The following is a 24,085-nucleotide window of genomic DNA, read 5'->3' on the forward strand; positions in this document are numbered from 1 at the left end:
TTTGTCTTTGAAAGGAACCTGCAGCTCCGCACCTAACCTACGTACAAAGACATCGCTCTCCAGTCTCTTCCAGATGTTTAAATCCTTCAAACAAATGAACAACAATCCACTGTGTACACAGCAGCAAAATGAAAACAAACACAACAATATATGGCTGTATTCTAAGGAATGAGATGGCTTCTACAGCATACAAATCAGGCACCAAAAATAGACACAGCAGAACACGGCTTTGTTCAAATTGAATGAAGGACACTGCATTTCAGCGGGGAATACAACCCAGGAGAGCACAGCACCACAACTTGGTCTGAGCTTCTGCTGAGGACTGGCACAAATGTGCATCTACCCTGTTAAGTGAAACAACTAAAACCTGGGTCAATATAAGTCTCTCTAATTTAGTTTTTCACCTGGCTCAGTTGCTTTTCTGCTTTTCACTTGCTGTGAAATTAGTATACTGGATGAAACCCTTGGAATCCCTAACTCTGATCTTTCAGCAGCACTGGGGACTTTATAAACTCTACCCTGATAATGCCAGTATGTCAGCAGCCAGCACCAGAACAAGAGGACACAGTCTCAGGCTGCACCAGGGGAAGTTCAGGCTGGCGGTCAGGAGGAAGTTCTACACAGAGAGAGTGATTGCCCATTGGAATGGGCTGCCCGGGGAGGTGGTGGAGTCGCCGTCACTGGAGGTGTTCAGGAGGAGACTTGACAGGGTGCTTGGTGCCATGGGTTAGTTGATTAGGCGGTGTTGGGTGATAGGTTGGATGCGATGATCTTGAAGGTCTCTTCCAACCTGGTCTATTCTATTCTATTCTATTCTATTCTATTCTATTCTATTCTATTCTATTCTATTCTATTCTATTCTATAATAATGTATTCTCTGCCTGAAATCCTCAACTAGCTAATTGACTAGACCCAGGGAGCTGCTGTGCCAACCTTGGATATGCCAGGCAATGCTGCAAACATCAGTACTTTGTTTCCTCATAAAACACCGAATCTCAAGAGACGAGAAACGAAACAGGACCTCTTCTGGCTGTATGTTGAAATATTACACCTATAGAAGTCAGGACTATTTTTATGCCACGCCATCAATCTCAGTAACTAGATTCAGTTGACATGCACAGAACACATGGGGGAGGCAGCATTTCAGTTTCCTGAAGAATTTCAGACTGAAGTAGCAGAGGACAAGCTTTCCTCTACACTTCTTCCTTCCCACGGTTCCACCTGATCAAACATTGATTTATGGTAACATAAATCATTTTCAGCAAGGGCTACCTGCACCCATAATTACAGGGTAACCCTTCACATTTACATTGTGCTGTGTGTCCACAGACATGTTGCATTCACAGCACAGTTTAGCCTGAGCAGCTCTTGGGTAGGAAGGTAAAAGATACAATCTGCACCTCACTGTCTAAGAGTGAAGATGAGAAAGGTGACGTGACTTGCCTCGGCCACCCTATGAGAAAGGTGGCAGAGATGTCAAGAGACTCCAGGACTTCTGTCATTCCAGCATGCTGCTGAGGGGATGTTGCAGGGATTGGGCCTAGGCTGTCAGAAAGCAATGCAGAAGTCAGGGTTCCTTGACAGAGCTCGTGGTTCTGTGGCCATCCATGAAAAGAGTTGTTGCAATACAGCAGTGCTCCAAGATCAAGAAGCTAAGCAGCAGGGATTGCTTGCAAACGGTTGTGGAGAGGTACAAGAGCACTGACCGGACTAATTAGGAGGGAGGGAAGGATGAGGGATTGGCAGGGGCTCCCCTGTAGGCTCAATAACAAGCACTACAAGCTTCTTGAATAGAAAAACTGCACTCAGCACATTTACAGAGCTGAGACTGTAAAGCACTGTTAGGTTAATTCATTTAATCCCAGCCTGCTGTACTTGGTGCTAACACCACTGCTTTACTCGTATGAACTTTGCAGCTCAAATGTCAAACATTAACATTTCATCAAAACCATGCAACCACCTCAGTGTGGAAGGCATATCCAACCCTAGCTCCTGATGCCTGCCTTCCCCTCCAGCATCTCTCCACATAGAAGCAGGCCTGTTTCCAATAGACACCATTCTTTGATCTGCGGGACCCACATGCTGGAGCTACCATAGATGTAGGGGAATTCTGCTTCCTGGCTATCTTGAGGCCTAAAACAATGTACATGAATACAGGCTGATAGCCCAAGAGTTATGCTGTTATTACAAGACAACATTAGCACACAGACCCTGTAATAAGCAGGGCTTTTAAACTAATGACCAAGGGTAACTCTCTAGTTACCTCCAGCTATGCCTGTTAGCACCTGCAATGATGTAGCCAGGAGCTGTGGTTAAAAGACCACATTTCTGGCCCTAGCAAACGTTAAAAACAATCCTGGCAGCCCCCTGCCTCCCCCCAAGCCTGTACTTTGTTTCAAGAGAATGAGATTGGCTAAGAAAACAAAACAAAAAGGAAAACAAACAAGCAAACACAAAACTCCTCTGCATTGTCTTTGTGCAATGCTATGGTAATTTTTAGAAAGTAATCATATGGTCTTCCTACAAGTTTCTCTTCAACTATGATGAGAGAGGAAAGGAAGCAAAAAAGCAACCTACATGAATGGGAACATGGAGAACAAGGCTGGTGAGAGGCCTTGAGGACAAGCCCTGTGAGGAGAGGCTGAGGAAGCTGGGGTTGTTTAGCCTGGAGAAGAGGAGGCTCAGGGATGACCTCATTGCTCTCTACAACTACCTGGAAGGTGGTTGTAGCCAGGAAGGGGTTGGTCTCTTCTCTCTAGCAACCAGCCCCAGAACAAGAGGACACAGTCTCAAGCTGTGCCAGGGGAAGTTTAGGCTGGAGGTGAGGAGAAAGTTTTTCACTGAGAGAGTCATTCACCATTGGAATGTGCTGCCCAGGGAGGTGGTGGAGTCCCCATCCCTGGAGGGGTTCAAGAGGGGATTGGATGTGGCACTTGGTGCCATGGTCTAGTCATGAGGTCTGTGGTGACAGGTTGGACTCGATGATCTTTGAGGTCTCTGCCAACCTTGGTGATACTGTGAGATTAGCAGTGTATGAAATGCTTAATAAGGCTGCCAATGCTGTGACTGCTGTGGGTCAATGTGCCTTTGGCTGCACCATTCTGTGATTGCAATGACAGGTGAATGCTGCGGCGATCGTGGTGCCAGTGGGAGGATATCATCAGCCTGAGAATTTGCTATCTCAGCTTTATTCACCAGAGCTTTGCCATGTAAAACACAGCTCATGACAAACTTTAATTGAAATAGAAATTTACAAATATAAATTTTAATTGGGGAAAAAAAAAAAGCAAAACCTTCCTTACTTTTCTCCCCTCATTGTTTGGAGAAGAGCTGAGTGAGAAATGCTGAATGGCATACACTCTGGGAAGTGTAGAGCAAAGAGGTGAAGCGTATCTATGGCAGAAAGGAGTTAAAAACCTCCCTAGACAAATGCACTTCAGTTTTTCATGAGCCACATCACAAAACACAGGGCATGCCTCAACACATGCCAAGGCTCAGGGACTAGTCCTCTGGAAAGAACCACACTTTCTTAAAGGCACAGCACATTCTGCTGCAGCAGCAGAGGAGGGGCAAGGCATAAAGGAAGGAGATGTGACTACCAGGGGAAAAAAACATGAAGAGCAAAGGGGGAAATGAAGTTGCAAACTTTATGACTCATCAATCCCTTTACTAAAATGTGCATGTTGAGCTCCTCTCTCATTAAAACAAAAAAAAAATAGAAGAAGAAAAGAAAAGATGAATAAAGAAACTATGAAACCAATTATTAGGCACAATATTATGAGTAGAACACACCCCTCCTCCTCTATCCCACTGACTGCAACCTCAGGAGATAAAGGCAGTCTCAAGGACAGTTTCTGTCTGTTGTTTAATGAGGCTAGTCACAGGACAGCCTTGGTTTTGCTAGTCCTTTATTTCTGCCCTTACCACAGCCAAGCACTGATTTACAGGGGGGAGGGGGCTGGGCTTACTGCACCCTTTCCCCAACCTCTGTAACACCTCTTGAGTACTCCTGTACTTCTATGACCAGTCATGTCTACATGTCCAATTTCCTTCAGAGTTGGGCTTTCTGCTCCTTCAGCTGCATGTAGCTCTCACACACGGGGTTTCTTCATTACACTGTGAAAAGAAGGCATGCTCAAGACAGCATGTCCTTCCTGAACAAGCATAAAAGTGACACCTAAGAAGAATCCCTTGATCACTGCTTGAAAGGGATGCTCCACACCCCTCTCCATTTCTGCAGTAAACATTTGCAAGTGCAGCTCATCTTACAAAATGCAAAACGTCAAACCAAATTCACAGGCAGCTGTGGCTGATGCAGCTCCACTGCCTCTCTTGGAGATACACCAAACACACACCAACAGGAACTGCAGCCTGCGGAGGATCAGGGCTGATCTCCTGGATCTTCCTTTCCCAGTTTTGTCTCAATGTGCAGTAGGCACCAAATGTGTCCAGGAGACACTCTCAACAGAAAGAGTCACCTGTGTCTAAGAAAAGGACTGCTGCATCTGGGCTGCAGCAGCTACCCATGTCCAGTCCCTTTTCACAGCTTTCTGATGAATTACATTTCCATCTGTCCTACTTCCCATCAAAGGATAATTCCTCTAGCTCACAGTTATCATTCCTTGTGATCTCTTTATACAGGTTCTGGTAATTGAAGGTAGTGCAGTAATCTGAAAGAGCATGGTGATTATGTTGGAGGAGGTGAGGAGCAATGCTCCCAATGACAGGACCTACAGCTTTATCACCTTTGCTATTCACATTACATCCAGGGAAGGAGGTGAGCATCGCACACGCCCGTTCCAGGTTCCGCTGTTGCCTGCTCACTGAATAGAATAGAATAGACCAGATCAGGTTGGAAGAGACCTTTGAGATCATCAATTCCAACTTATCATCCAACACCATCTAATCAACTAAACCATGGCACCAAGCACCGCATCCGGTATTTTCCTAAACACCTCCAGTGATGGTGACTCCACCACCTCCCTGCACAGCCCATTCCAATAGCCAATCACTCTTTCTGTGAAGAACTTCCTCCTAACCTCCACCCTAAACCTCCCTTGGTGCAGCCTGAGACTGTGTCCTCTTGTTCTGGTGCTGCTTGCCTGTGAGAAGAGACCAGCCCCCACCTGTCTACAACCTCCCTTCAGGGAGTTGTAGAGAGCAATAAGGTCACCCCTGAGCCTCCTCTTCTCCAGGCTGAGCAACCCCAGCTCCCTCAGCCTCTCCTCACAGGGCTGTGCTCCAAACCCCTCCCCAGCTTTGTTGCCCTTCTTTGGACACATTCCAGCAAGTCAACATCTTCCCTAAACTGAGGGGCCCAGAACTGGCCTCATTCCCAATCCATTGCAAGCAGAGTATACTCTGAAGCAAGCCCACAACTTTGCTGCTAAATGGAAGTCAAATCTGTAACTGTGATTTTTAAATGTAAGGTCCTGAGAGTTCTGATCAATAAGCAAATCAAATGTTTAAACTATTTTGTGCTCTCATTAAAAGATCACGAGTTAGTGGAAAATTAATCCTACAAAGTAACAGAGCTGATTATGCATATGGCTTTTCCTGATTCCTGAGTTCTATCTGAATTCTATCCTAAATTGCCTGTCTTGCATAATTTTAATTGGATCCCAGAACACCATGACCTTGCTGTAGCAACTCCAGCATCTCAGTGCTGTCTCCTACAGCTATATATGGTACAGTGCCTTCCAAATCTGTGAGCCCTGCAAGATCAGAATCGTGTGCTGCACAGTGCTATTTTTCTTATATCCAAACATTTCTGATTCAAGGTCTTCCAAGAAGGCTCCAATTGCCTTGGAAGGTCACCAAGATAAAGAAGCCACTTAGCTGAGTTTCTAACAAACTGCACTGGTGGCCAGCTGTTAGTGATGAGTGATGTCCTGGCTTTACTCTCAAAGCCAGGATATTGCTTGTGTGGTGTGCTCTTTCTGTGAGAATGTGAGTACGGGGCTGGAGACATGAACCATGCCTTGAGATTACTGCCACCTCCCCTGCAGAAGTCAGGGAGGTCATTTCACAGTATCACCAAGGTTGGAAGAGACCTCAAAGATCATCAAGTCCAACCTGTCACCATTTCAGTACTGAGCAATGCATGAGACAGCTCTGCACATTCAGGTGGTCTTGGACTCGGGTGGCACCACACTGCTGTTACTCAAACAGCACTGTAGCTCTTTGGATCAGTCATGTAGTCCTGTACAAGTCACAAAGCCAGGCTTTCAACACAAATGGATTGTTTCAGAAAATCTATCCTTCTCCCTTGGCATCTCAAAGATCTTTTTCTGAACAGAGAAGTCCCCAAGATAGATTTTAAAGGTAATCCAAAATTGCACCACCTTTCTGTGTAGCTGGAGTCTGCAAACCTCAGCATGGTGCTTTCCTTAGGAACTTTAAAATGGGGACCTTCTGCCACCTTGTCACACACATCTGCTCAGACAGTCCCTGCAGGTCAAGACACAACACAGTGGAAACACTAGGTGTAGAAAAGGTCCTCATCACACAAATTATTCTACACTTGTAGCTTTAAATCTGCATTTCACCATGTAAGCAGCTCTGTGACCTCCCAGTATGTATCACAGTAATGTTTCCCCAGGATACTCTGGGAAATAACTTATCCAGAATGTTTTTAGACTCCATGGTAAGGTTTGGAAGAATTCCTTTCAGTTCCACTCCAGCTCATTAGCTGGCCTCAAACTTCAATGAGACATCTACATGACATCATTGTTTGAATTATGACCTGGAATGAATGGCTTGTTGTCAAGGAAGCAAGAAAAATTGCATTACATTTCCTTCTAGAATGCCTTTCCCACCCCCCAAGTAAGCAGTCAAGGTACTCCTCCCTCCCTCCCTCCCTCAAGTCAGCAAAACTATCAGCCTCCTCAAGCCACTGAAGAATGTGGTAGAGCAGCAGAGGGTTTGTGGTATCTCTCCTGTTTCTCTTTGCTGACAGGTCACAGTATCACAGTATCGCCAAGGTTGGAAGAGACCTCAAAGATCATCAAGTCCAACCTGTCACCACAGACCTCATGACTAGACCATGGCACCAAGTGCCACATCCAATCCCCTCTTGAACACCTCCAGGGATGGGGACTCCACCACCTCCCTGGGCAGCACATTCCAGTGGGCAATCACTCTCTCTGTGTAAAACTTCCTCCTAACACCCAACCTAAACCTCCCCTGGTGCAGCCTGAGACTGTGTCCTCCTGTTCTGGTGCTGTTTGCCTGTGCAAAGAGACCAACCTCTGCCTGTCTACAACCCCCCTTCAGGTAGTTGTAGAGAGCAAGAAGGTCACCCCTGAGCCTCCTCTTCTCCAGGCTAAGCAACCCCAGCTCCCTCAGCCTCTCCTCACAGGGCTGTGTTCCAAACCCCTCCCCAGCTTTGTTGCCCTTCTCTGGACATGTTCCAGCAAATCAACCTCCTTCCTAAACTGAGGGGCCCAGAACTGGACACAGGACTCAAGGTGTGGCCTAACCAGTGCAGTGTACAGGGGCAGAATGACCTCCCTGCTCCTGCTGGCCACACTGTTCCTGATGCAGGCCAGGATGCCATTGGCCCTCCTGGCTGCCTGGGCACACTGCAGCCAGGCAAAAATAAATAAGAATAAAGGGGAGGTAGAGAGGGAGAAGCTAGCAGCTTCCCCTGCTCTTTGGCCAGGGGAGTCCTTGTGCTGCTTATTAATTATAAATACTGTACATATTCATTGCATTCCATTGTAGACTGTAGTTTTGCTTGTAAATACAGCTTTCATTTGCTTCCCACTGAGCTAGTCTGGCAAACTCAACATCAGGGAGGGAATTTTCACCCCACCACACCAGGTGACTGCAGGGGCTCCCCTACCACACTCCCAGAGTGCACCTGAAAGGCAGCTGTAGCACTGAATCTCCAGTTTTGTCGTCTGCTTTTCACACATCCTTACAGCTTTAGCCCCTGCTGCGGTATTCAGGAGACACCAGTCCAAAGATATTGAGACACGCAAGCCTTTGTGTGTTTGTTTTTTCCTTTCTCCCCTAAGACTCTGAAAGGTCAGATTTGGAATTAATTTTGTCCTGTGTAATGTGTTGGCTGGGTTTGTATTTATTCCAAGTGAGTTCACCCATTTCTGCTGCAGAAAGAAAAGGTCATGAAACCAGTGAATTCTCCCTCTTCTAAAAGGAATGAATCCCTTCTAGGGAGTGAATCACCAGTGAAGTGTATCAAAAGAACAGAAAATGCAAGACTATGTACTGTGGGACTGTAATCACAGCTGGGTACAGCTATAAAATGCACAAGGGTACTTTGGATGCAATGTGCTTGCATGGATCTTTAAGCCATCTGCTTAATTTGATTAATGCAAGGGAAAAAACCAAAAGTTAACCAAAACTGTATACATATTTGGGTTTGAAAAAATAAAAACAACCCCAAAGCCATCATCCTTTCTGTAGTATTTGGCTATGCAGCAGCAGACAGCACAAAGATTTGGCTGGACTGAGAGAAAGGAGGGGAACATGGAAGGGAAAGCTGAAACACTTTATACATAAGTCTAATCCAAACCCATCCTAGCCCTCAACTAGTATCACAGTGTAGACGATGGAGATAGGAATCAATACGGCTGACCAATGTGATCGAGTATTGTTCCTTTATTGTTCCAGTGTTGCAGGCCTATGGTGCAGGCCTCTAGTGCAAGTATAGCACAGTAAAGTGTAGAAGAAACAGGAGACAGGAAAGGCAGAAGTGCGTAGCAAGGCAACTGCTACAGCTTATATAAGCTTGGACTGCCCTGTTGGCAGAGCTCCATTGGTTCCCTCTGAGTGACCACACATTGCACTATTACAGATTATTGGTCCAACTGCTAATGACACAACGAGGTTGTTGATGCAGGTGCATGTCCTGTTGTCCCAAGATAACTGTCCATCTTTATAGCTACCGGTGTCTTGTTTTAGTTACATGCTGCAGGCACAGCACTGTTTTGCTCCACTGCTAGCTGACTCTGCATTTATGCTGGGCATGGCCTGCCACCATGTCAGGCTCTAGGCCTGCACTGCCAGATTGCTCACACTGCTGGTCGCTGGCATTGCCACATCACAGTATCACAGTATCACTGAGGTTGGAAGAGACTTCAAAGATCATTGAGTCCAACCTGTCACCACACACCTCATGACTAGACCATGGCACCAAGTGCCACGTCCAATCCTCTCTTGAACACCTCCAGGGATGGTGACTCCACCACCTCCCTGGGCAGCACATTCCAATGCCCAACAACTCTCTCAGTGAAGAACTTTCTCCTCACCTCCAGCCTAAACTTCCCCTGGCACAGCTTGAGACTATGGCCTCTTGTTCCAGTGCTGATTGCCTGTCCAAAGAGACCAACCCCTTCCTGGCTACAGCCTCCTTTCAGGTAGTTGTAGAGAGCAATGAGGTCTCCCCTGAGCCTCCTCTTCTCCAGGCTAAACAACCCCAGCTCCCTCAGCCTCTCCTCACAGGGCTGTGCTCAAGGCCTCTCCCCAGCCTCGTTGCCCTTCTTTGGACACATTCAGGAGTCTCAATGTCCTTCTTAAACTGAGGGTCCCAGAACTGGACACAGTAAATACAGGAAGGTACAATTAAGGCACTCCTGTGATGAAGTTTGGTTACTCTATCTCAGCCTTTGTATCTTTAAAGCTTATTCAGCACTAGCTGCTAGGAAACAGGGTAATGGACTTCTGCAGTGGCATGTGTGAGATGTGTGCATGCACAAGCAGAGATGTACAGGAAAATCCAGACCTCATCCTGCAGTTGCTGGAGAAAACACCAGAAAAAGTGCACATCCAGGGTGCACTTCTCATAGGCTACAAAGAGTATTTAAACCTGGTCAGGAAAGTCATACTGGGGACCTGTCTGTTCTCTTGACCAACTATTAAGAGAACATAATATGAGTAGATCAGATATGAATGTTACTCCAAGTTGTAAATATCTGAAATTGCCTGAGATTCCTGCAACCCCGAATATTTTCCTGCCTGCTTATTTATGATACAAGTGTAAATAATTTGGCATCCTACAAATGACTATTTTACTTCCTCAAGTACATGCCCTGTCCTAGACAAAGAGACCCTTGGGAGCAGTCTCTGGCTTACAAGCTCAGTTGGTATTTCAAAGAGGAAAACATTAAATTAGGAGCATTTCTAGAAGAGCTTGATGACAGCCAAAGGAGTTGTGATGCTGGGAGAGTAGAGCAAAGGCTGCAGCCTTCATGGGATGGCCTCAACAGAAAGGGCAATGGAATTGGCTGGTTAAGAGCATCCTCTGGCTAGGCAATGGCCCCCACAGCAAACTCCTGACCAAGCTGTCAGCCTGTGGCTCGGGCAGCAGCACTCTGTGCTGGGTTAGGAACTGGCTGAGAGGGGCGAGCCCAGAGAGTGGTAGTGAATGGTGCCACAGCCAGCTGGCAGCCAGGCACCAGTGGTGTGCCCCAGGGATCAGTGCTGGGCCCCATGCTCTGTAATATCTTTATCGATGACCTGGACAAGGGGATTGAGTTCATCATCAATAAAATTTCAGATGACACCAAGCTGGGGGCAGTTGTGGATCTGTTAGAGGGTAGGAGAGCTCTGCAGAGGGACCTTGACAGGCTGGGCAGAAGGGCAGAGGCCAAGGGCATGAGATTTAACACTTCTAAGTGCTGGATTCTACACATTGGCCACAACAACCCCATGCAGTGCTACAGGCTGGGGTCAGAGTGGCTGAGAGCAGCCAGGGAGAGAGGGACCTGGGGGTGCTGGTTGATAGTAGGCTGAACATGAGCCAGCAGTGTGCCCAGGTGGCCAAGAAGGCCAATGGCATCCTGGTCTATATCAGGAACAGAGTGTCCAGCAGGAGCAGGGAGGTCATTGTGCCCCTGTACACTGCACTGGTTAGGCCACACCTTGAGTCCTGTGTCCAGTTCTGGGCCCCTCAGTTTAGGAAAGATGTTGACTTGCTGGAAGGTGTCCAGAGAAGGGCAACAAAGCTGGGGAGGGGTTTGGAGCACAGCCCTGTGAGGAGAGGCTGAGGGAGCTGGGGTTGCTTAGCCTGGAGAAGAGGAGGCACAGGGGAGACCTCATTGCTCTCTACAACTACCTGAAGGGAGGTTGTAGCCAGGCAGGGGTTGGTCTCTTCTCCCAGGCAGCCAGCACCAGAACAAGAGGACACAGTCTCAGGCTGCACCAGGGGAGGTTTAGGCTGGAGGTTAGGAAGAAGTTCTTCACAGAAAGAGAGATTGCCCATTGGGATGTGCTGCCCAGGGAGGTGGTGGAGTCACCATCCCTGGAGGTGTTTAAGAAGAGACTTGATGGGGTGCTTGGTGCCATGGTTTAGTTGATTAGGTGGTGTTGGATGACAGGTTGGACTCTATGATCTCAAAGGTCTTTTCCAACCTGGTTAATTCCAATTCTGATTCGATCAGATGAAGTTTCAGGGAACAGCTGGGCTGAGAGTAGCACTCTCTCCAGCAGCAGACAAGAAGAATTAAACAATATATAAAAATACTGTCAGGGCCTCCTCTTTGTAGTGGAGAAGGAGAAAAAGGTAGCAAACAAAGAGCTACAGCTTTGTCAGGAACTTCTCATAATGCTAATTGTGAAAAGATTGAGTGTTCCTCAGCTGTGAACAATAACTACTGCTAACCTCCATTATTATCTCAACACTCTTCTACTGACTTCTATCTCCCTGTGAGCACAGCAAGTATATTACTTTGCTATTTATGATTAGGCCCCTGTCATGCCAAGCCTTCTGTATGTGCTGGATTTGAAACCTGTGGCATTTCCATGAAATAATATAGGACACATCCAGAAAATAAAACCTACCCACAACCATTTACAAAGGCCTGCAGATGTTAAAATAATGGAGGCCTGAAACCTTCAATATAGTCCCCATTACTGTAAAGCCAGCCTCCTAAGTCCTTTAAATTACATCATACCACAATGAAGAGCAAATAATAAAGTGTAACTGTGAAAACAGGCACAGTGTTAGAATATAAAATGGGCATACAATAAAGCTGTAAGCATCACTTAAAGTCCATTACATTGACAGCAAGTTATGGCTTTTGCAATGGAGGACCCCCAGTGCTTATGAAATGCTGCATTTGCAGCAGGCAGGAATTGTTTTTTCATAAGGTGTTGCTATTTCCAGCCTGCAGACACTCTGCCAGGGTGGTGGTGAAGTTGCTCAAGGCAAAATGTCTAATAATGCCTCCCTGCGTGGTAGGAACTCTGATCTGACTGTCCATCATAGTCAAGGCAGAGATTCCACAGGAATCTATAAACAGTTGATGGTGGGATAGTCTGCAACTGCTCTGCTAGAAACAGAAGGCATGCACATGTACTCTGGGGAGCAGTTGTCTACAATACTGAGAAAGTTTTGTTCATGCTTAAACTTTCCAAAGATGGAGTGCACACACTGGACTCTGCAAACTATTGCAGTGAAGCATTACAGCAGCTTTTAGTTCTGCCAGTGTAGCAGGTTGGGCTGGGTGCCCTCTGCTATGGGGGGTGCTTCCTGTGTCCAGAAGTCCAGCCCAGTGGGTGGACACAGGAAACTAGGTATTTCCTACCATAATTCTCTGCACCACTGTAAGATCCAGCACAGGGTCTGCCACTTCCTCTTCCTTTCCTCGCTGTCACCCGGTACCTGGGTGAGATGTCTCCCAGCCATGGGCCTGGCTAGACACAAGGCCATGGGGGGATGGCCAGCTGAGACTAGCCTAGCAGTGGGGGGGGTGGGGGTGGGGAAGAAGGAGCCCTGGGGGTCTTGGGTGCACCCTCAGGTGGGGATGGGATATTTCTGGGTGTGCTTTGGGATCTCTTTTGTCACTGTGCTTCTGGCTCTCTGTACACATTCACCGCTTTCCATGTAAACTTTCCATCACTGCTGCAATCTGTTTGAGTCCTTGTTTTTGCCCGTGGTGGGAAGGCAGTCTGCCTCAACCTGTCACAGCCAGCAATGGTTGAATCTTCCTAGCAGCTGTATTCAGAGTTGCTGCTGTCAGGACTCAGGTTTGGTAACAGACCAGTAGTGTAGACTGCTAACCCAGTTAACAGCAGGCACAGGTATTAGGTTTAGAGAAGGTTGTGAACTTCGGAATCAGAAACTTCCTGGCCGTGCCTGAAATAATGTAGGCAGAGGCAGCAGGGATCTCCTGACTGAGTTATACCCTGATTCTTCCCTCAGACTTCCAGAGGAATCTCTTATAAGAAGAACAGCAATCTCCACACCCATACTCTTCATGAGCTAGGACTATCAAGTTCCAGTTGCACAATACTCCCTCTCTGCTACCGATATCACTAACTTCTCAGCAAATCCAGAGAGGTAGTAGCTAAAAATGCTCCGGACATCCATAGAGCAAAAAAGTGCAGCACCAGTGGAAATTGTTTCTCTGACTCTTAAACATTTGTGTCCAGTTTCCTGACCAAGCTGAATTCTGCTGTAGATCACAGTCTTGCCCTGGATTACGGTGCAAGGCTTTGGTGGGAGCTGCAGAGTATAGGGGACCATTCACTCCTGCAGCCAGAGATGAGACCAAGTAATCACTATAGCAAAATCCAGCAGCTACTGCAATGAGGTAGCATGGAATAGGCATTCCCATCACCTGCCACTTGATACAAATTGGGAAGAGAGCCTGCATTGCCAACAAGTAAATCAAGATGTTTTCCAGAGTAAATGCTTTAGAAAGGGCCTCTTTGCTTAAAAACAAAGCCAAAAAAAAACCACCACCACCAACAAAAAAACAGGAAAAAAAGCTGGAGCCACAGCAGCTTAATGATAAAGTAAATAAATCTTTAAAAGAAAATGAGTCTCTCAGTAGAATCATAGAATCAATCACACTGGGAAAGACCTCAAAGATCATCAAGTCCAACCTGTCACCCAGCACCTCACGACTACTAAACCATGGCACCAAGTGCCACATCCAATACTCTCTTGAACACCTCCAGGGATGGTGACTCCACCACCTCCCTGGGCAGCTCATCCCAATGGCGAACGACTCTCTCTTTCACAGTCTCACAGTATCACCAAGGTTGGAAGAGACCTCAAAGATCATCGAGTCCAACCTGTCACCACAGACCTCATGACTAGACCATGGCACCAAGTGCTACATCCAATCCCCTCTTGAACACCTCCAGGGATGGGGACTCCACCACCTCCCTGGGCAGCACATTCCAATGGTGAATGACTCTCTCAGTGAAGAACTTCCTCCTCACCTCCAGCCTAAACCTCCCCTGGTGCAGCTTGAGACTGTGTCCTCTTGTTCTGGTTGCCTGGTAGAAGAGACCAACCCCCTCCTGGCTGCAACCACCTTTCAGAAAGCTGTGGTGAGACCCCACCTGGAGTACTGCCTCCAGTTCTGGAGCCCCTATTACAAGAGGGATCTGGAGGTGCTGGAAGGTGTCCAGAGAAGGACAAGGATGATCAGAGGGCTGAAGCACCTCTCCCATGAGGACAGAGTGAAGGAGTTGGGGCTGTTCAGTCTGCAGAAGAGAAGGCTCTGAGGTGACCTCATTGTGGCCTTCCAGTATCTGAAGGGGGCTACAGGAAGGCTGGGGAGGGACTGCTCAGGATCTCAGGTAGTGATAGGACTAGGGGGAATGGAATGAAGCTGGAGGTGGGGAGATTCAGGCTGGAAGTGAGGAGGAAGTTCTTCCCCATGAGAGTGGTGTGACCCTGGAATGGGTTGTCCAGGGAGGTGGTCGGGGCCCCGTCCCTGGAGGTGTTTAAGCCCAGGCTGGATGAGGCTGTGGCCAGGCTGATCTAGTGTGGGGTGTCCCTGCCCATGGCAGGGGGGTTGGAACTAGATGATCCTTGTGGTCCCTTCCAACCCTGACTGGCACTATGATACTAAAGGTCTTTAGGAAAAGGAAATTGGCAATTGTTTTATGAGAAACCATCTAAGTCACTTTCAAAAACTGGTTACTCCTTGCAATGATGATGTTAAAAGAAAAATGGAACAGCATCAGAGAGAGATTAAGCACATTTACTTTCCTTTCACACAAATGCACACCCCTCTATCCCCCCCATGCACACTCTCCACTAATGATGAGCACAAAACTGAAAGAGATTTCAAGCAATCTGTAAAAATTTCCTCCTTCCTAAAAACCTTGAGTCTCAAACACAGATCCCATTCTAGCAATTAATATTAAGGAACTCTAGGGGGTTGTGCAGAGCAGCTCTGCAGAAATAGCTGCAGCTGTGTAAGGTACTACTACTGCTCATCTGTTGGGTGCTGTTTCTTGCCACACTCACCTATCCACCAATCATACATAGGTCATTTGAGAATTCCTCCCATGCTTCGGTGCAGTCAGCCAGGGCAGCTTCATCTGTTTCTGCAATGGTTGTCTGGCTATGATCTTGGTGAAAAATGTCTGAACCCTCTCACTCAGCTTCAGGTGGCTGTGATGGGTAAGATCCAAGCTTTTCTATCACCCTTTCTGGATCTATGCTTCAGGGTTTTTTCCCCCCCCAAGCATGTAAGGTTATTTACAGGCTCCCCTCAGGGAACAGAAATTCAAGCACTTTTCTATATTGCTTGCTCACAACCCTGAGCCAGCTGTAAATAGCTTCACAGCTGAAAGTTCATGCATAGCATTTTTTAAGCTGCACTAAAGCTAGAGGGATGTAGACTGACATGAGCTGATGGCAAAAATCCCCCAAGTACTGCATTGTTATTCAGGTGTTTTTCTACAGCAGAAAATGAGAGTGGGTTCTGTGGGAGATTTTGGAAGAGCAATGTTAACCCTAGCAGGTCTAACAGAACAAACTCTTCAGGTTTGTTCTTCAGCTGTCTGAAGTGGGAAACGTTTCCCAGTTGCAAGGAGTGTTGAAGATACATGTGCTTACCTGCTACAGGGAGAAGAAAGCAGGACTGAATAGCAAAAAGGGAAGACTCTGCAGGAGGTTTCACGTGACAGTTCTTGACAGGTGATACAGTTTGCTTGAAAATAGTCAGCCCCTTGCAAAAAAAGACAGCTCTGCAACAAAAGATGAACAAGAAGTTGTACTGCAAGTACTGCTGTTACAGGAATTGTTTCTCAAGAGTGCACTCGTAAGACCATACATGACACATCCAAAACTACAGTAAATGCAAGGATCAGTTCACAGTGTCACAGTATCACTAAGGCTGGAAGAGACCTCAAAGATCATCAAGTCCAACCTGTCACCACAGACTTCCTGGCTAGACCATGGCACCAAGTGCCACATCCAATCCCTCTTGAACACTTCCAGGGATGGGGACTCCACCACCACCTTGGGCAGCACATTCCAATGACAAATGACTCTCTCAGTGAAAAACTTTCTCCTCACCTCAAGCCTAAACTTCCCCTGGTGCAACTTGAGACTGTGTCCTCTTGTTCTGGTGCTGGTTGCCTGGGAGAAGAGACCAACCCTATCCTGGCTACAACAACCTTTCAGGTAGTTGTAGAGAGCAATAAGGTCACCCCTGAGCCTCCTCTTCTCCAGGCTAAACAAACCCAGCTCCCTCAGCCTCTCCTCACAGGGCTGTGCTCAAGGCCTCTCCTCAGCCTTGTTGCCCTTCTCTGGACACCTTCAAGTCTCTCGATGTCCTTCCTAAACTGAGGAGCCCAGAACTGGACACAGGACTGAAGGTGTGGCCTAACCAAAGCAGAGTACAGGGGCAGAATGACTTCCCTGCTCCTGCTGGCCACACTATTCCTAATGCAGGCCAGGATGCCATTGGTCCTCTTGGCCACCTGGGCACACTGCTGGCTCATGTTCAGGCGGCTGTCAATCAGCACCCCCAGGTCCCTCTCCGTTTGGCAGCTCTCAGCCACTCTGACCCCAGCCTGTAGCTCTACATGGGGTTGCCATGGCCAAAGTGCAGCACCTGGCACTTGGACTGGAATGCCATCCTAAATAATATAGGACATCTTGGTTCAGCAGAGAATTTATAATTATGTGACTTACAATACCAACATTGAGATTATTTTTGCTTAAATCACTGGTCAGCAAACACAAAACACTGTTAGAGAGGCTCTGTGCAGCCTGATCTAGTGTGGGGTGTCCCTGCCCATGGCAGGGGGGTTGGAACTAGATGATCCTTGTGGTCCCTTCCAACCCTGAATGAAACTATGAAACTATGAATGTGGTTCCAAGGGCCTTGCACCGTGCAGAGTCATTAGCACCACCTCTAACACACTGCTAAATCAAACTAGCAATAGAGAGATGTCCTTTCTGGCTTAATTTATTCTGTGTATAAATTGCTCTTGCTTTCCTCCTGTGACATTTTGTACTCACTTTGCAAGGATGTAATAACTGCATGTGTTTGAAAAACACAATTCTTCCTACGTTTGAGAGAACTAAGTAACCCCCTTACCCATAGAGGCAGACAGAAGGTGGGGCTGTATGAGCTTCATTCTGTTACTTTTTATTTTAGTCCAAGTCTGAGGTGTTAGTTTCAATAAGTATTGTGCAAAGTTGGTGAGTTTGGACTGAGTGTGCTGAGAAGCACAGACACAAGCTGCTCAGCAGACAGCCTGCAGAAGGGGAGAAACTATCTGCAGCTTGTAGGCTGATATTCTTAATGCCTAGGGGCAAGGTCGGGAAAGTGACCTTTCCAGCGACATGCATCATGCATGCATCTGGGAGATGACACACAAACAAGTCTGAAGTGAAGGATGTATAGAATAGAATAGAATAGAATAGAATAGAATAGAATAGAATAGAATAGACCAGACCAGACCAGACCAGACCAGGTTGGAAGAGACCTTCAAGATCATCACATCCAACCTATCGTCCAACACCACCTGATCAACTAACCCATGGCACCAAGCACCCTATCAAATCTCCTCCTGAACACCTCCAGTGACGGCGACTCCACCACCTCCCCGGGCAGCCCATTCCAATGGGCAATCACTCTCTCTGTATAGAACTTCTTCCTAACATCCAGCCTAAACCTCCCCTGGTGCAGCCTGAGCCTGTGTCCTCTTGTTCTAGTGCTGGTTGCCTGGGAGAAGAGACCAACCTCTGCCTGTCTACAACCTCCCTTCAGGTAGTTGTAGAGAGCAATAAGGTCACCCCTGAGTCTCCTCAGGTCCCCTTCTGCTTGGCCGCTCTCCAGCCACTCTGACCCCAGCCTGTAGCTCTGCCTGGGGTTGCTGTGGCCAATGTGCAGAACCTGGCACTTGGATGTGTTCAATCTCATGCCCTTGGACTCTGCCCATCTGCCCAGCCTGCCGAGGTCTCTCTGCAGAGCCTCTCTACCCTCCAGCAGATCAACTCCTGCCCCCAGCTTGCTGGTGACCCGCCTGGTGGATGTGGGGAGGCCTGTGGATGTGGTCTACCTAGACTTCAGCAAGGCCTTTGACACCGTCCCCCACAGCAAACTGCTGACTAAGCTGTCAGCCTGTGGATTGGACCACTACACTCTGTGCTGGGTTAGGAACTGGCTGGAGGGCCGGGCCCAGAGAGTGGTCGTGAACGGTGCCGCATCCAGCTGGAGGCCAGTCACCAGTGGTGTCCCCCAGGGATCAGTGCTGGGCCCCGTCCTCTTCAACATATTCGTTGATGATCTGGATGAAGGGGTAGAGTCAGTCATCAGCAAGTTTGCAGATGACACAAAGTTAGGGGCAGATGTTAGTCAATTAGAGGGTAGAAAGGCTCTGCAGAGGGACCTCGACCGACTGGAAAGATGGGCAGAGTCCAATGGGATGGCTTTCAACAAGTCCAAGTGCTGAGTGCTGCACTTTGGCTATGGCAATCCCATGCAGAGCTATAGGCTGGGGTCGGAGTGGCTGGAGAGCTCCCAGACAGAGAGGGACCTGGGTGTGCTGATCGACAGCCACCTGAATATGAGCCAGCAGTGTGCTCAGGTGGCCAGGAGGGCCAATAGCATTCTGGCCTGCATTAGGAATAGTGTGGCCAGCAGGAGCAGGGAGGTCATAGTGCCCCTGTACTCTGCTCTGGTTAGGCCGCACCTTGAGTACTGTGTCCAGTTCTGGGCTCCTCAGTTTAAGAAGGACATTGAGACACTTGAGCGTGTCCAGAGAAGGGCAACAAGGCTGGTGAGAGGCCTTGAACACAAGCCCTCTGAGGAGAGGCTGAGGGAGCTGGGATTGTTTAGCCTGGAGAAGAGGAGGCTCAGGGGTGACCTTATTGCCCTCTACAACTACCTGAAGGGTGGTTGTAGCCAGGAGGGAGTTGGCCTCTTCTCCCAGGCAACCAGCACCAGAACAAGGGGACACAGTCTCAAGCTGCGCCAGGGGAGGTTCAGACTCGAGGTGAGGAGGAAGTTCTTCACCGAGCGAGTCATTCGGCATTGGAATGGGTTGCCCAGGGAGGTGGTTGACTCATCGACCCTGGAGGCGTTCAAGGGGAGATTGGACGTGGCACTTGGTGCCATGGTCTAGTCATGGGGTCTGCGGTGTCAGGTTGGACTCGATGATCCTCGAGGTCCTTTCCAACCTAAGTGATACTGTGATACTGTGATACTGTTATCTGCAAATTTACTGCTGATGGACTCAATGCCCTCATCCAGATCATCAATAAAGATGTTAAAGAGCACAGGGCCCAAAGTATGCACAATGCAGAACCATAACAAACAGGCATACTACACTGGATACAAACACACTATGCCAACAAAATCTCCTGTGGACACAAGACGTCGTACTCATACACAAAACTGCTCTGAGCAAAGCAAGCTGTATTAGAGTAGAGCTTCTTGAGATAGCTGGGTTGGTATCAGGAGAGCCTGCCAAAACTGCTGGAGCTGCCAGGATGCTGAGGTCTTCCACAAACTAGAACTGACTGACCTCAGCTGGAAGTAGACACTATTAAAGTAGATCTCTAAAAATCACAGAATGCATCAGGTTGAAAGGGTCCAGGCCCAGTGCAGTGAGCACAGACACCTCCAGCTACATCATGTTGCTCATGTTTGAGCTTGAACATCTCCAGGGATGGGGCCTTCACCTCTTCTCTGGGCAAACTGCTCCAGGATTTCACCTCTTGCATTGTAGAGCTTCCTCCTTACATCTAACCTAAATCTACTTTGCTCCAGTTTAAACCATTGCCCCTTGTCCTAATGCTATAAGCCCTTCTAAACAGCCCTTCCCCAGCTATCTTGTATGCCCCTTTCAAATACTGAAATGAAATCTCTCTGGAGCCACCTTCTCTCCAGCCTGAACAGCTACAGCTCTGTCAGCCTGTCTTCACAGGACAATGAGCTATAGCCCTGCTCTAGAGCTGCTCTAGCAGGTCCATGTCTCTCTTGTGGGGGACCAGCACTGGACACAGCATTCTAGGTGAGGTCTCATGAGAGCAGAGCAGAATGGCAGTATCACCTCTCTCTACCTGCTGGCCATGCTTCTTTTGATGCAGCCCAGGATGTGATTTGCCTTTTGGGCTGCAAGTGCACGTTGCTGGCTCGTGTCCAGCTTCTCATCCACCGTACCCCCAAGTATTTTTCTGCAGGGCTGCCCTCAATCTCATCATCCCCCCAGCCTGTATTGATATCAAGGACTGCAAAATAACAGGCCTTGTCATCAGTTTTGGATTGTTTCCCCTCCCTCCTTAAAAGGTAGACTGAAAAGGATTCTTCATCTTGCAGTTTGAAGCATATGAGAGATCCCACTGGGTTTAGATATTATGTAGTATAGTAATAACTATTTGGTTCTCGAAAGAGTAGATGCTTAGGGTATCAAACCAGCATTTTCCTTGGACATCTTGCTTTGACATTTCCATGTTAGCAGATAAAAAGAAATTCTCCAGTTTGCCTATAACCTGTGATAATTTCATTAGCTGGGATAATAAACCAACACCACAGTGCTGCTCGTCAGGGTTTGAGGCAGGTGTTTCAGAATAAAACTCCACTGCCTTTTTTATGCAAATGAACCTAACTTTGCTGATCAAAGCTCAGCTCTTCTGTCTATGCATAGATGAAGTATTAATTACTATTATTTTTTAAGCTTATGAATTACATTTATCTCGCCTTCATCTAATATCCTGCATATCTTAAATGATTTACAGGATCAGGGGAAAGGGAAAAGAGAATGTCTGGGGAAAAAACCCACAACACAAAACAACCCATGGTGCTCTTGTACAGGAGATCCAAGAGACTGTAATTGGGCATATTCCTTGCACCAGCTGAACAATCAGTCTGTTATTTTGTCAGGTAAAGCAAATCAAGGATTTATAGAGCCTTTGGTTATCACCATGCCTGAAATCACACGTTTCCCAGAGGCAAAATTTCAGACTTTAGAGTTTCCTCAGGTGCATACTGCTGACCCATTCTTCCACCTGACTACAGGGAAAGCAGCAATACAAGATCTGCCTGGAGAAGAGATGGTACCAAGGAGACCTTCCAGTACCTGAATGGGGCCTGCAAGAAGGATGGAGAGAGACTGTTTACAAAGATCTGTGGGGACAGGACGAGAGGCAATGGCTTCCAATTAAGAGAAGAGCAGACTTAGATTGGATGTTTGGAACAAGTTCTTTGCCATGAGGGTAGTGGAACACTGGAACAGGTTTGCCCAGAGAGGTGGCTTGGGCCCCATCCCTGGAGATATTCAAGGCAAGGCTTGACAGGGCTCTGGGCAACCTGATGTAGTTGAGGATGCCCCTGCTGACTGCGGAGGGCACTGGATTAGATGAGCTTCGGAGGTCACTCCAGCCCAGCCCATTCTATGATCTATGCAGAATCACTGCAAATAAGAAAATACTCTTGCAAGCATAACTGTCACGTTGTAGTTTTAGAGACCTCCTGACCAACATGGCAAAGAACATGACTCCAGAGGGTTTTGCACCCCAAATCTCAAATCCAAATTCAGCTCCAACTGCTCTGAGCCACAGGGCAGCATAATTTCCAGATATATTCTGTGTGTGAGGCAGAGGAGGACACAGGATGGTAATGTAGTTTGAAAAAAGACACAACTGCTTTGGAACCTGTTCAAATCCAAAATGCTGCTTCTGGCAGAGAGGCTACTTGTCCAAATGCTAGACAGCATTCAAAAATCCAGGCTAAAAGCACAGGATCATGCATCACAGGTGCATTATATATCACACATTAGCATAACTGCCTTCTTTTTCTAAGTGACTGCATGTTAAAATTAACTGCTTTGTGAGCGTGGGTGAAATTCCTTTCTCACACAACACGAACTTGCTCAGTGAACAAAATGTCAGTTCCTCCTAAGGTCTGACAATGAGAGCTGCTGTAAATCTGTATTTCAGTGGAGCTGACCCAGTTGCCCCACTTACACCTACTGCTCAGCCAGCTAGAGCCAGGGAAGTCGGTCACACGGACTCTAATTTCAGGTTGCACTGTGTATGCCTTTCAGTTCAGCTGTGAGTGGCCAGCAAAGAAGGTCTATCATTTCAGGGACTGCAGTCTGCAAAGTTACAAGCCAAGGATCAACACATTGGCTGGAAATGGAGACTGCAATTGAACTATACTCATCCTGGCAGGCCAACACGACCGAGGTCTGCTGTGTGCAATCCTTACAGTAGCACCGTTGCAGATCTTCTCTCTATCAGAAGGTTTGGGGCTACAGCGGCAGGAAGCATACTGACAGCTGGAAATTGCAAAGGCTTGGTCACTGCTTCCAGTTGTGCAAGCTCAGCTCCATCAACCCTAAAGCACAGCAAAGAGTGCATAGGGAGACTGTAGTCGAAAGACATTGATATAAAATGTACTCTTGGCTTTATTCCTTCAGTTACACACACGCAGATTTTTCTTTGGGCTAGCTAAGCCTTGTCTCAGTCTATGAAGCCAGGAGCCTTTTGTGCTATTGGCCACTCAACAAGCTAGTCTACAACTGCCTCAAAAATAGAAGCATGGAGTTCTACCTATGTTATACCTGGTTTACCAGACACTTTGGTGGACTCTTCTTTCAGGCCTGTGAAAGACCTGCAGGTATAAAGTTTTTTGGGTTTAATTAGTGGTTTTTTACCAGAGATAAAAAGATGTCGCCATGCCTTCTGGGCTAGACTTCCCTGACCTTTCTCCCTTAAAACAATGTTTCACTTTAATGGCATTGAAGCCCATAGGATAAATTCAAATTTTAACTACAGCATGAATTCTGATTAATTCTGACCACAGAAATGGATAGGAAAGCCCCTGCTGACTTTCCCTGGGGCAACACTGTACCTCAGACAACCAACCAGATTCTTTTTGATGCTGACTTCTCATAGCTGACTTTTATTTCATCCTTTTTTTGCTGACAGTCTGTTTCTGCTGCATGTACTGCTGAGCTGCTTTTTCTTTTTTGCTGTAACAGTGACAATCTGCTCTTTGATCTCTGAGGACATAAACGTATGAAGATGGAAATCTAGAGGTGATAATTTCTCCTGAAGATCCTTAGCGTTACTCTTAAAAGAAGTTGGCTGAAAAAGCCATGGAAAGGTCTGAATTAAAAAGTGTTCAATTTGACTCTGTGGAGACAAAACCAGAACATCCCCAAACCCAAAATCAAACTGAAAGGGGCAAATTACAGGGTTAGCCTTGTCTAAAAGTACCTAAAGATCTCACTCTGATCCCAGATTATGACCTGCATTAGGAATAGTGTGGCCAGCAGGAGCAGGGAAGTCATTGTGCCCCTGTACTCTGCTTTGGTTAGGCTGCACCTTGAGTCCTGTGTCCAGTTCTGAGCCCCTCAGTTTAAGGAGAACATCAAAACACTTGAAGGTGTCCAGAGAAGGGCAACAAGGCTGGGGAGAGGCCTTGAGCACAGCCCTGTGAGGAGAGGCTGAGGGAGCTGGGGTTGTTTAGCCTGGAGAAGAGGAGGCTCAGGGGTGACCTCATTGCTGTCTACAACTACCTGAAGGGAGGTTGTAGCCAGGAGGGAGTTGGTCTCTTCTCCCAGGCAACCAGCACCAGAACAAGAGGACACAGTCTCAAGCTGCACCAGGGGAGGTTTAGGCTTGAGGTGAGGAGAAAGTTCTTCACTGAGAGAGTCATTTGTCATTGGGATGTGCTGGCCAGGGAGGTGGTAGAGTCACCATCCCTGGAGGTGTTGAAGAGGGGATTGGATGTGGCGCTTGGTGCCATGGTCTAGTCATGAGGTCTGTGGTGACAGGTTGGACTCAATGATCTTTGAGGTCTCTTCCAACCTTAGTGATGCTGAGACTCTCCACACTCAAAACTCGCAC

The sequence above is a fragment of the Melanerpes formicivorus genome, unplaced genomic scaffold (genome assembly GCF_026170545.1).
Source record: "Melanerpes formicivorus ecotype bairdi unplaced genomic scaffold, bMelFor1.0.p_v2 SCAF_3, whole genome shotgun sequence".
Lineage (NCBI taxonomy): Eukaryota > Metazoa > Chordata > Aves > Piciformes > Picidae > Melanerpes > Melanerpes formicivorus.